The sequence below is a fragment of the Equus asinus genome, chromosome 21, assembly GCF_041296235.1.
Source record: "Equus asinus isolate D_3611 breed Donkey chromosome 21, EquAss-T2T_v2, whole genome shotgun sequence".
Classification (NCBI taxonomy): Eukaryota; Metazoa; Chordata; class Mammalia; order Perissodactyla; family Equidae; genus Equus; species Equus asinus.
Window position 1 is genome coordinate 46,635,258 of NC_091810.1, and position 12,463 is coordinate 46,647,720.

General features: G+C 36.0%; 1 protein-coding gene across 2 annotated transcripts in view; it reads left to right on the forward strand.

Annotated features, from left to right (window-relative positions):
* NEK4 (NIMA related kinase 4) overlaps positions 1 to 12,463 on the forward strand; it is a 39,701-nt gene that overhangs the window by 25,179 nt on the left and 2,059 nt on the right. The gene's annotated exons all lie outside the window — the stretch shown is intronic.

Here is a 12,463-nt window from a genome sequence, read left to right on the forward strand (position 1 = left end):
ATTAACAGAAAAGTTACAAAAATAGTACAAAGAATTCCTGAATACTCCTCACCTGTGTTCCCCAACGTTATTATTTGTTAGAAAGTTGCAGATATGATGTCTCTTTACTCCTGAATTCTTCAGTGTATTTCCTAAAAACAAGAATATTTCCTTACATAACTACAGTACAATTATCAAACTCAGAAAATTAACATTGATACATTACTGTTATCTAGGATTGAGATATAATTCATGTATCATGCAATTCACCCGTTTAAAGTGTACACTTGAGTGCTTTTTAGTATATTCACAAATACATGCAACTATCACCACAGTTTTAAATATTTTCATCTCCTTAAAAAGAAACTTTATACCTTTAGCTAGCAGCTCTCTATCTCTCCTCCCTCCAGTCCTAAAGAACCAGTAATCTAATATCTGTCTCTATAGATTTGCATATTCTGGACATTTTATTTAATGTAATCATACAAAATATGTGGTCTTTTGTGACGGATGTCTTTCACGTAGCATAATATTTTCAAGGTTCGTCTGTATCATGTATCAGTATCATGTATCAGTACTTCATTCCTTTTTATGGCCAAACAGTATTCCATTGTATGGATAGCACATTTTGTTTATTCCTCAGTTGATAAACTTTTGGGTTTTCACTTTTTGCTTATAATGAATAATGCTAGCATAAGCTTTTGTGTGTATTCAATTCTCTTGGGTTCATAACCAGGAGTGGAATTGCTGGGTCATATGGTAATTCTACATTTAAACGTTTGAGGAACCTGCAGACTGCTTTCCAAAGCAGCTGCACCATTTTACATTCCTACCAGCAGCATAAGAGGGTTCTGATTTCTCCTCATCCTCGTCAGCACTTGTTATTATCTGACTTTTTGATTATAGCCATCCTAGTGGGTGTGAAGTGGTATCCATTGTGGTTTTGATTTGCATTTCCCTGATGATAAATGATGTTGAGCATCTTTCTATACTACCTGCCATTTGTATATTTTCTCTGGAGATATGTCTACTCAAGTTCTTTGCCCATTTTTTAACTGAGTTATTTATCTTTTCATTATTGAGTTTTAGAAGTTCTATATATATTTCAGATACAAGTCTCTTACTAAATATATGATTTGCAAATATTTTCTCCCATTCTCTGAGAATGGGAGAATGTCTTTTTACTTTATTAATAGTGTTCTTTGAGGCACAAATTTTTTTATTTTGATGAAGTCCAATTTGTTTTTCTTTTGCTGCTTGTATTTTTGGTGACATCTAAGAATCCATTGCCAAATTCAAGGTCACACAAGTTTACCACTATGTTTTCTTTTAAGAGGTTTATAGTTTTAGTCCCTACATTTAGGTCTTTGATGAACTTTGAGTTAATTTTTGCATATAGTATGAAGTAAAGGTCCAACTTCATTTTTATATATGTGGCTGTCCTGTTGTCTCACTACTGTTTGTTGAAAAGACCTAACACCTTGTCAAAAAAAAGTTGACTGTAGACCCATAGGTTTATTTTTGGATGCTGAATTCTATTCCATTAATCTATTTTTATCCTTATGCTAGTACCATACTGTCTTCTTTACTATTGCTTAGTAATAAGGTTTGAAATTGGGATAGGTGAATCCTCCAACTTTGTTCTTCTTTTTCAAGATTCTTTTGCCTATTCTGGGTCCCTTGCAATTCTATATGAATTTTAGAATTTGCTTGTCAGTTTCTACAAAGAAGCCAGCTGGGATTCTTATAGGGATTGTATTGAATCTGCAGATCAATTTGGGGAGTATTGCCATCTTAACAATATTAAGTCTTCTAATCCATGAAAATGAGATGATTTTCCATTTATTTAAATCTTAAATTTCTTAAAACAATGTTTTATACTTTTCAGAGGATAAGTTTTACACATCTTTTGTTAAATTTATTCCTAAGTATTTTATTCTTTTTCGTCTATTGTAATTGAAATCTTGTTATATTCATTTGGGATTGTTCACTGCAAATGCATAGAAATAAATTTGACTTTTTAAATATTGACCTTGTATCCTGAAACCTTGCTGAACTTACTGGGTTTAATAGTTTTTTTTTTTAGTGGACTCCTTGAAATTTTCACTATATAAGATCATGTCATTTGTGAATCAAGTTAGTTTTGCTGTCCAATCTGGATGCCTTTTACTTCTTTTTCTTGCCTGATTTCCCTGGCTAGAACCTCCAAGACAATGTTGGAGAGAACTGGTGAGAGTAGACATCCTTGTTTTGTTTCTGATCTTAGAGGGAAAGCATCCAGTCTTTCACCATTGAGTATGGTGTTGACTGTGGGTTTTCATGGATGCCCTTTATCAGGTTGAAGAATGTCCCTTCAAGTCCTGGTTTGTTGAGCGTTTCTTATCATGAAAAGGTGTTGAGTTTGTCTAATGTTTTCTCTCTATTTAGATGCTTGTGTGGTTTTTGTTTTTTTATTCTGTTAATACAGTGTGTTACATTAATTGATTTTTGGATGTTAAAATATCCTTGTATTCCTGAGATAAATCCCACTTGGTCTTGGTGTATTCTTCTTCTCATATGTTGCTGGAGTTGTGTTTCTAGTATTTTGATTAGGATGTTTGTGTCTGTATTCATATGAGATATATTGGTCTTTACTTTTCTCGTGAGGTCTTTGTCTACTTTTGTTATCAGGGTAATACTGGCCTCATAGAAGGAATTGGGGAGTGTTCCCTCATCTTCTATTTTTTGGAAGAGTTAGTGAAGAATTGGTGTTAATTCTTCTTTAAATGTTTGATAGAATTTACCAGTGAAGGCATCTGGGCCAGGCTTTTCTTTGTGGGTAGTTTTTTGATAATGAATTTACTGTCTTTACTTGTTATATTCAGATTGTCTGTTCTTCAGTTTCTAAACTTTATGTCCTTCTAGGAATTTGTCCATTTCATCTAAGCTATCTAATTGACATATAATTATTAGTAGAAATCCTTTTCAATATTTTTTATTTCTGTAAGGTTGGCTATTTAGGAGTGTGTTGTTTAATTTCCACATATTTTTGAGTTTCCCCATTTTATTTCTTTTATTGATTTCTAATTGCATTCCATTGTGGTTGGAGAGCATACTTTTGTTATTTCTGTCCTTTTAAATTTATTGAGGTTTGTTTTATGGCCTAGCATATGCTCTAACCTGGAGAATGTTCCATGTGTGTTTGAGAATATATATTCAGTTGTCATTGAGTGGGGTATTTGATAGATGTCTGTTCTAGTTTGTTTATAGTGTTGCCCAGATTTCCTATTTCCTTGTTGTTCTGCAAAGTTGTTTTACCCATTATTCAAAGTGGGGCATTAATGTCATTAATGTCTCCAATTATTATTGTTGAATTCTCTCTATCTCCCTCCATTTCTATCAGTTTTTGCTTCATGTATTTTGGTGCTCTGGGTAGGTGCATATATGTTTATAATTGTTATATCTTCCTGATGGATTGACTTTTTTATCATTATAAAATGTTCCTCTTAGTCTCTAGTAATATTTCTTTTTATTTTAAAGTCTATTTTATATGATATTAGTATAGCCACTCAAGCTTTCTTATGGTTGCTATTTGCAAGATATATCTTTTTCTTTTTACTTCCAATCTATTTGTATCTTTGAATTTATTGTATGTTTCCTATAGACACCATATATTTGGATCTTATTTTCTTAACCATTATTACACTTTGCCTTTTGATTGGATTGTTTAATGTGTTCACATTTAATGTTATTATGCATACAGTTGGATTTATGTCTGCCATTTTACTTTTTATTTTGTTTATGTCTCGCATTTTTTGTTCCTGTCTTCCTCCTTTACTGTTTTCTTTTGCGCTGAGTATTTTCTAATGTAGCATTTTAATTTCTTTAATGATATTTTTCACTATATATTTTTTAGTTCTTTCTTTCGTGGTTGCTTAAGGCTTACAATATACATCTTAAATGACCAGAATCAGCTTTAGCTTTATGCTGACTTAATTCCAGTGAAATATAAAAATGTTACTCCTATTCCCTTTTCCCCTTTGTTGTCATATTATTATACATATCACATCTATATATATTTCAAACCCAACATTACCTTGTTATAATTATTACATTATATAACTTTGTCTCTTCAAAGTGAGAGAAGAAAGGAAAGAAAGTATATATTCGTAGCTTTTGTTATAGTAGCCTTCTTCTTTATTATTTCTGGATCTCTTCATTTATTCATGTGGATTCAGGTTACCATCTGGAGTCATGAATTCTTCCAATCCATGAGCATGGAATATCTTTCTATTTATTTGTTTCTTCTTCAATTTTATTCATTAATGTCTTACAGTTTTCAGTATACAGATATTTCATTTCCTTGGTTGAATTTATCCCTAGGTATTTTATTCTTTTTGATGCAATTGTAAATGAGATTGGTTTCTTAATTTCTCTGTAAGATAGTTTGTTATGAGTGTCTAAAAATGCAACAGATTTTCAGGAGAGTGACGTCAGCATCATGGTGGAGTGAGCTGTTCCCTTAGTCTCTACCCGCCTAAGTTACAACCAAACAGACATTCATTAACCAATAGAGGATTCCCTACAAAGTACAATAGGATTTCAGAGAGATCTACACAGCCATACATCTGAAGGTGGGGATACTGGATCCCCAGGAAGCAGTGGAAGGAGGTGAGGGGATGCCCTCCCCCTCCCCAGTGGCAGCAGTCTAGGTCATGGGTCCTCAGGCAGCAGCCAGTATGTGACTGTAAGAGGAGGTGGGGGGGGGGTGGCCAGGTGGTGTAGTGGTTAAGTTTGTTCACTCTGCTTCAGTGGCCCTGGGTTTGCAGGTTTGGGTTAGGGCGTGAACCTACACATTGCTTGTCAAGCCATGCTGTGGCAGCATCCCATATACAAAAATAGAGGAAGATTGGCACAGATGTTAGCTCAAGGACAGTCTTCTTCAAGCAAAAAAAAAAAAGAAAAAAGAGGAGATGAGGGAGCAGGCAGGCCTGCATGCGAACACTTTCACTTTTTTAGTGCCAACTCAGCCTGTGAGAACACTCCACACCAAGTAGTGTAGTTCAGCCACGGTGTGGGTGTCCCCACCGAGCACAGCTCCCCAGGTGAACTGCCTGTGAGTGCAGAGTGGGCCTACGTGCATGTGAAAGAAAGTGCCCCTCCATCCCTGCCTAGCGCACCAGCTCAGCAGGTCCTGGGCCAAGGCAGCAGATCTGCACCACAGAACCTGCACATCCTGTGTGATCCAGCAGGTAAAGGCAGATGAACCCAGTTGGCACAACTTCTAGCAGATGTGGAAGGTTCAGAAAACACAGCTCCTGCCCCCCACCCCCAGTGGTGGCAGGTGGAATTTGCGACCTGATACTATCTCTATGCGCCAGAAAAGGATCACTTTGTCAAACACCATGAAGAACTACATTAATACTCCAGAGCAGAAGGAAAATGACAAGTCTCCAGAAATCAATGCTGATGTCACAGAAATTTACAATCTAAATGACAGAATTCAAAATAGTTGTCATAATGAAATTCAGTGAGTTACAAGAAAACTCAAAAATACAGTTTAATGAACTCAGAAATAAAATTAATGAGCAGAAGGAATTCTTCACAAAAAAGATTGAAACTCTAAAAACACCAAACAGCAATTCTGAAGATGAACAACACAATGAATGAGATAAAAAATAATCTAGAAACTTTAAAAAATGGAGTTGATGTTATGGAGGACAGAACTAGTAATTTAGAGGACAGAATATAGAAATGCTTCAGGTGGAGGAGGAGAGAGAACTAAGACTTAAAAAAATGAAGAAATTCTTCAAGAAATATCTAACTCAATGAGGGAATGCAACATGAGGATTATACGTATTCAAAAGGGAGAAGATGGGGAGAAAGGAGCAGAAAGCTTGTTTAAAGAAATAGCAGATCAGACCTTCCCAAACCTGGAGAAGGAACTGGACTTAGAAGTATATGAAGCCAGTAGAACTCCTAATTACATCAGTGCAAAAAGACCTTCTCCAAGGCATATAATAGTAAAACTGGTAAACATCAATAACAAAGAAAAAAGGTTAAGGGCAGCAAGGCAGAAGAGAATAATCTACAAAGGAACCCCTATCAACCTTTGAGCCGATTTCTCAGCAGAAACCTTACAGGCTAGGAGAGATTGGAATGATATATTAAAATCTGAAAGACAAAACCTTCCAGCCAAGAATACTCTACCCAGTGAAACTATCCTTCAGATATGATGGGGAAATAAAAACTTTTCTAGATAAACAAAAACAGGGAGTTCATTGCCACTAGACCTCCCTTACAAGAAAGGATGAAGGATATCTGCATACCTAAGACAAAGGCAAAGGTTTACAAATCCTTGAGCAAGGAGATAAATAGACAAAATCAGATAATTGCAGCTATCAGAACAAGTTAGCAAACAATTATAAAAGATAAAGAGAAGGAAAGCATCAAAAATAACTATGAACACTTCATTTCAATCACAAACTTACAACACAAAACAGAATAATTTGTGACAACAATAACTTAGGTGGGGAAGAGGAAAGGGATGGAACCTGCTTAGGCTAATGGAGATAAGAGGCTATCAGAAAATGGACCATCTCATCTACAAGATCTTTTATATGAACCTCATGGTAAACACTAAACAAAAAAATCAGAGCAAAGACACAAATCATAAATAAAGGGAAAACTGAGAAAACCATCACAGAAAACCACCAAACTGAAATGGCAGTCAGAGAAACAAGGGAAATATAGTACAACCAGAAAACAAGTGATGAAATGGCAGTGTTAAGCACTCATATATCAATAATCACTCTAAATGTAAAAGGATTGAATTCTCCAATCAAAAGACACAGAGTGGCTGGATGGATTAAAAAAACAAGACCAAGCAATATGCTGCCTCCAGGACACACAAATCAGCTCTAAAGACAAACTAGGCTCAGAGTGAAGGGATGGGAGATGATACTCCAAGCAAATGGCAAGCCAAAGGAAGCAGGTTTTGCCATACCTATATCAGAGAAAGCAGATTTCAAGATAAGAAAGGCAGTGAGAGACAAAGAAGGCCAGTATATAATGATAAAAGGGACATTCCACCAAGAGGACATAACACTTATAAATAATATGCACCTAACACAGGCACACAAAAGTATATAAAACAACTAGTAACAGACCTAAAGGGAGAAATTAACAGTAACACAATAATAGTAGGGGACTGCAACTTGCCACTCACATCAATGGATAGATCAGTCAGACAGAAAGGCAACAAAGAAATAGTGTACTTAAATGAAAACCTAGACCAGATGAGCTTAATAGATATATATAGAACATTCCATCCCAAAACAGCAGAATACACTTCCTTCTCAATTGCAAATGTAACATTCTCTAAGACAGACCATATGTTGGGAAACAAGGCAAGCCTCAATAAATTTAAGAAAATTGAAATCATATGAAGCATCTTTTCTGACCACAATGCTATGAAACTAGAAATCAACTACAAGAAAAAAGCTGGGAAAGTCCAAACATGTGGAGACTAAACAACATGCTACTGAACAACTGTGGCAACAGTGAAGAAATCAAAGGAAAAATAAAAAAATACCTGGAGACCAATGGAAATAAAAATGCATCATAGCAACTCTTATGGGATGCAGCAAAAGTGGTTCTAAGAGGGAAATTCATAGCAATACAGGCCCACCTCAACAAACAGGAAAACCTCAGATAAGTAATTTTAAACTACACCTAACAGAGCGAGAAAAAGAACAACAAACCAAGCCCAAAGTCAGCAGAAGGAGGGAAATAATAAAAATTAGAGCAGAAATAATGAAATTGAAACAAACAAACACAACAGAAAGGGTCAGTGAAACTAAGAGCTGGTTCTTTGAAAAGATAAAGAAAATTTACAAACTTTTAGCCAGACTCACTAAGATAAAAAGAAAGAAGGCTCAAATAAATAAAATTAGAAATGAAAGAGGAGAAAGTTACAAAGGCTACCACAGAAATACAAAGGATTGTAAGAGAATTCTATGAAAAACTCTATACCAACAAATTGGATTACCTAGAAGAAATGGATAAATTCTTAGATTCATACAACTTCCCAAAACTGAACCAAGAAGAAACAGAGAATCTGAATAGACCAATCACAAGTAAAGAGATTGAAACAGTAGTCAAAAACCTCCTCAAAAACAAAAGTCCAGGATCAGATGGCTTCTCTGGAGAATTCTACCAAACATTCAAAGAAAATTTAATACCTATCCTCCTCAAACTATTTCAAAAAATTGAAGATGGAATGCTTCGTACCTCATTCTATGAGGCCAACTTACCCTGATACCAAAACAAGACAAGGACAAAACAAAGAAGGAAAATTACAGGCCAGTATTGCTGATGAACATAGATGCAAAAGTCCTCAATAAAATATTGGCAAACCAAATACAGCAATACGTTAAAAGGATCAAATACCATGATCGTGTGGAATTTATACGAGGGGCACAGGGATGGTTCAAGTTTCACAAATCAATCAATGTGATACACCACATTAACAAAATGAGGAATAAAAATCACATGATCATCTTAGTAGATGCAGAGAAAGCATTTGACAAGCTCCAACATCTATTTATGATAAAAAAAAAACTCTCAATAAAATGGGTATAGAAGGAAAGTGCCTCAACATAATAAAGGCCATATATGACAAACCCACAGCCAACATCATACTCAATGGGAAAAAACTGAAAGCCATCCCTCTGAGAACAGGAACAAGACAAGGGTGTACTCTCTCACTGCTCCTATTCAACATAGTACTGGAGGTTTTGGCTAGAGCTGTTAGGCAAGAAAAAGAAGTAAAAGGGATCTAAATTTGAAAGGAAGAAGTGAAACTCTCGCTGTTTCTGGACAACATGATCTTATATATAAAGGTCTTATATATAAGACCCTAAAGAGTTCACCAGAAAGCTATTAGAAATAATCAACAACTACAGCAAAGTTGCATGGTAGAAAATCAACTTACAAACATCAGTTGCATTTCTATACACTAATAACGAACTAGCAGAAAGAGAACTCAAGAATACAATCCCGTTTATGATCACAACAAAAAGAATAAAATATCTAGGAATAAATTTAACCAAGGAGGTGAAAGTCCTGTACACTGAAAACTGTAAGACATTATTGAAAGAAATCAAAGATGACATAAAGAAATGGTTAGATAGTCCATGTACATGGATTGGAAGAATAAACATAGTTAAAATGTCCATACTTCCTAAAGCAATCTACAGATTCAATGCAATCCCAATCAGAATCCCAATGACATTCTTACAGAAATAGAACAGAGAATCCTAAAATTATTTGGAAGAACAAAAGAGCCAGAATAGCTAAAGCAATCCTGAGAAAAAAGAACAAAGCTGGAGGCATCACAATCCCTGACTTCAAAATATACTACAAATCCATAGTAACCAAAACAGCATGGTACTGGCACAAAAACAGACACACAGATCAATGGAACAGGATTGAAAGCCCAGAAATAAAACCATACATCTGTGGACAGCTAATCTTTGACAAAGGAGCCAAGAACATACAATGGAGAAAGGAAAGTCTCTTCAATAAATGGTCTTGGGAAAACTGGACAGACACACGTAAAAGAATGAAAGTAGACCATTGTCTTACACCATACACAAAAATGAACTCAAAATCGATTAAAGACTTGAATATAAGACCTGAAACCATAAAACTCCTAGAAGAAAACCTCGGCAGTACACTCTTTGAGGGTACCCTCTTTGACTGGTCTTAGCAGCATCTTTTCAAATACCGTGTCTACACGGGCATGGAAAACAGAAAATAAACAAATGGGACTACATGAGACTAAAAAGCTTCTGCTTCTGTTTCCTTTCAACCTGCAGGACTCCTTTTAGTATATCTTGCAAAGCAGATCTAGTGGTAACAAACTTCTTCATCTTTTGTTTATCTGGGAATGTTTCAAGTTCTCCCTCACTTTGTTTCCCCCAGTTTTATTGAGATGTAATTGATATATAACATTGTGTTAGTTTAAGGTGTACAACATAATGATTTGATATATGTATACATTGTGAAGTGATTACCACAAGTTTAGTTAACATCTTTTTCACTTGTTATAGTTAAAAAATGTTTTTCTTGTGATAAGGACTTTTAAGATTTACTCTTAGCAACTTTCAAATATACAATCCAGTATAGTTAACTATAGTCACCATGCTGAGCATTACATCCCCAGAACTTATTTATCTTATACCTGGAAGTTTGTACCTTTTAACCACTGTTATCCATTACCCTCACCCCCTACCCCCTGCCTCTGGGAACAAACCAGTCTCTTCTTTGTTTCTGTGAGTTTGGTATTTTTTAGATTGTGCATATAAGTGAGATCATACAGTATTTGTCTTTCTCTTTCTGACTTATTTCACTTAGCATAATGCTTTCAAGGTCCATCCATGTTGTCACAAATGGTAGGATTTCCTTCTTTGTTTCTCTCTCATTTTTGGAGGACATTTCTGCCAGATACAGGATTCTTGGTTGACATTTTTCACTTTGAAAACATCATCCCACTGCCTTCTGGCTTCCAGTGTTTCTGGTGAGAAATGTGCTAATGATCTTGTTTTAGATCCCTTGTATGTGATGAGATGCTCCTTCTTACTGCTTTCAAGATTCTCACTTTGTCTTTCAAAAGTTTGGTTATAATGTGTCTGGGTGTGAACTTTTTATATTCATCCTACTTGGAGTCTGTTATGCTTCTCGGATGTTTATATTCATGTCTTTCATCAAACTTGGGAAGTTATTTCTTCAAATAATCACTCTTCCTCCTTCTCCTCTGGGACTTTCACAATGCCTATGTTATGCATTCAAACAATATATGTATATATATATATATATATTTTTTTTTTTTTTAAAGATTGGCACCTGAGCTAACATCTGTTGCCAATCTTCTTTTCTTTTTCTTCTTCTTCTCCCCAACGCCCCCCAGCATATAGTTGTATATTCTAGTTGTAGGACCTTCTTCTTGTGCTGTGTGGGACACCGCCTCAACATGGCTTGATGAGCAGTGCCATATCTGTGCCTGGGACCCAAACCAGTGAAACCCTGGGCCACTGAAGCAGAGTGCATGAAACTCAAGCATGGGGCTGGCCTCCATAATGATATATTTAAATCCCTTTAAATCTCCTGGAAGTTGCTTCAGCTTGAGGGGGAGGGATTTGTAACATCTGTGTGTAGTTCCCAAGGTCAGTTTGAGATTTGTTCAGACTCTAGGGAGGCTCCTCTCAGCTTCTTGATTCTTTCCATAGAAGTAACCAGCCTACAGTTTAGCCTATATATCCAGTATATCTACCAATCTCCTCCCAGTTCCCTTTCACCACTACCTCCAGTTTTTGAGGGTGCCCTTAGGCTTGAATTTCTTCACATTCTGTTCCAAATGAAGTCAGTCCACTTAGGAAAAGATTTAGTGCTGTTTTATGTCTTTCTTCTCCCCTCAGGCCAAATCTCTGAGCACAGCTCTAGAGCTGGGAATGGGGACAATAGCATGCTTGTCTCTGAGTGATACCCCCACTTTAGAAGCTTAGTGGGTGTGAAAGGCAGTAGCCTCTCATCTTCTCAACATATTTCACCCAGCATGGAATCTTCACTTTATGGTTTGGGGAAAAGGTGATTGGGGCCCCAGTATTTTCAGTGGCCCTGCACCCAAGGTAGAGCCTCCATCCTACGAGTCCAAGCTGACTGTAAGAAGGAAGCTCCTACCTCTTGGTTACACACTCCTAAAATTTATTGTGTTTTAAGTTTAAGTTTTTAAAACACAAGAAGTATTAGGGGCAGCATGAGATATGTTGATGTCCCACCCCTCCAGGAAGACAGCCTTCTGACTAGGGAGCCAGGGGGAAAGGGAATCCTGTGTTCTTGACTTCAGCAGTCTAGTATATAGAGTTTTTGTCTCTCTGAGCTGGGAGTGGGGAGGAAAGTAGTTGGTCTTGGTTCAATTACCACCAAGTTTTTAAGTTTTAGTTGGTTTTCTTGATTTTAGATTTTAGATTTAGATTTTAGATTTAGACTTTCTTGAAGCAGATTTTAGAACCCTGTTCTAAGTTTTAGTAGATTTTCTTGAAAAAAAAAAAAAGTGCCTTCATTTGCTGTTTGACCTTAGGACGATTTCTAGAAACTTTTAAATGGTTGACTTTTTAAATAGTTTTCACAGGTTTCACTGAGGAAGGGTCTGCAGAACTCACCATGTCATACTGGATGTGGAACCAACTAGGATTACATTTTATATTTAGTTTTTATGTCCCCTTTAATCTGGGACAGTTACTCAGTCTTTGTTTTTCATGACCTTGATATTTTTGAAGAGTATAGGCCACATGTTTTATAAAATCCCCCTTGGTTTGGATCTGTCTGATGTTTCCTCATGAATCGATCTGGATTATGCATTTTTGGCAGGAATACCACAGAAGTGATGTTGTGTCCTTCTCAGTGCATTGTATCAGGTGTAGGACATCTGCTTAATATATTA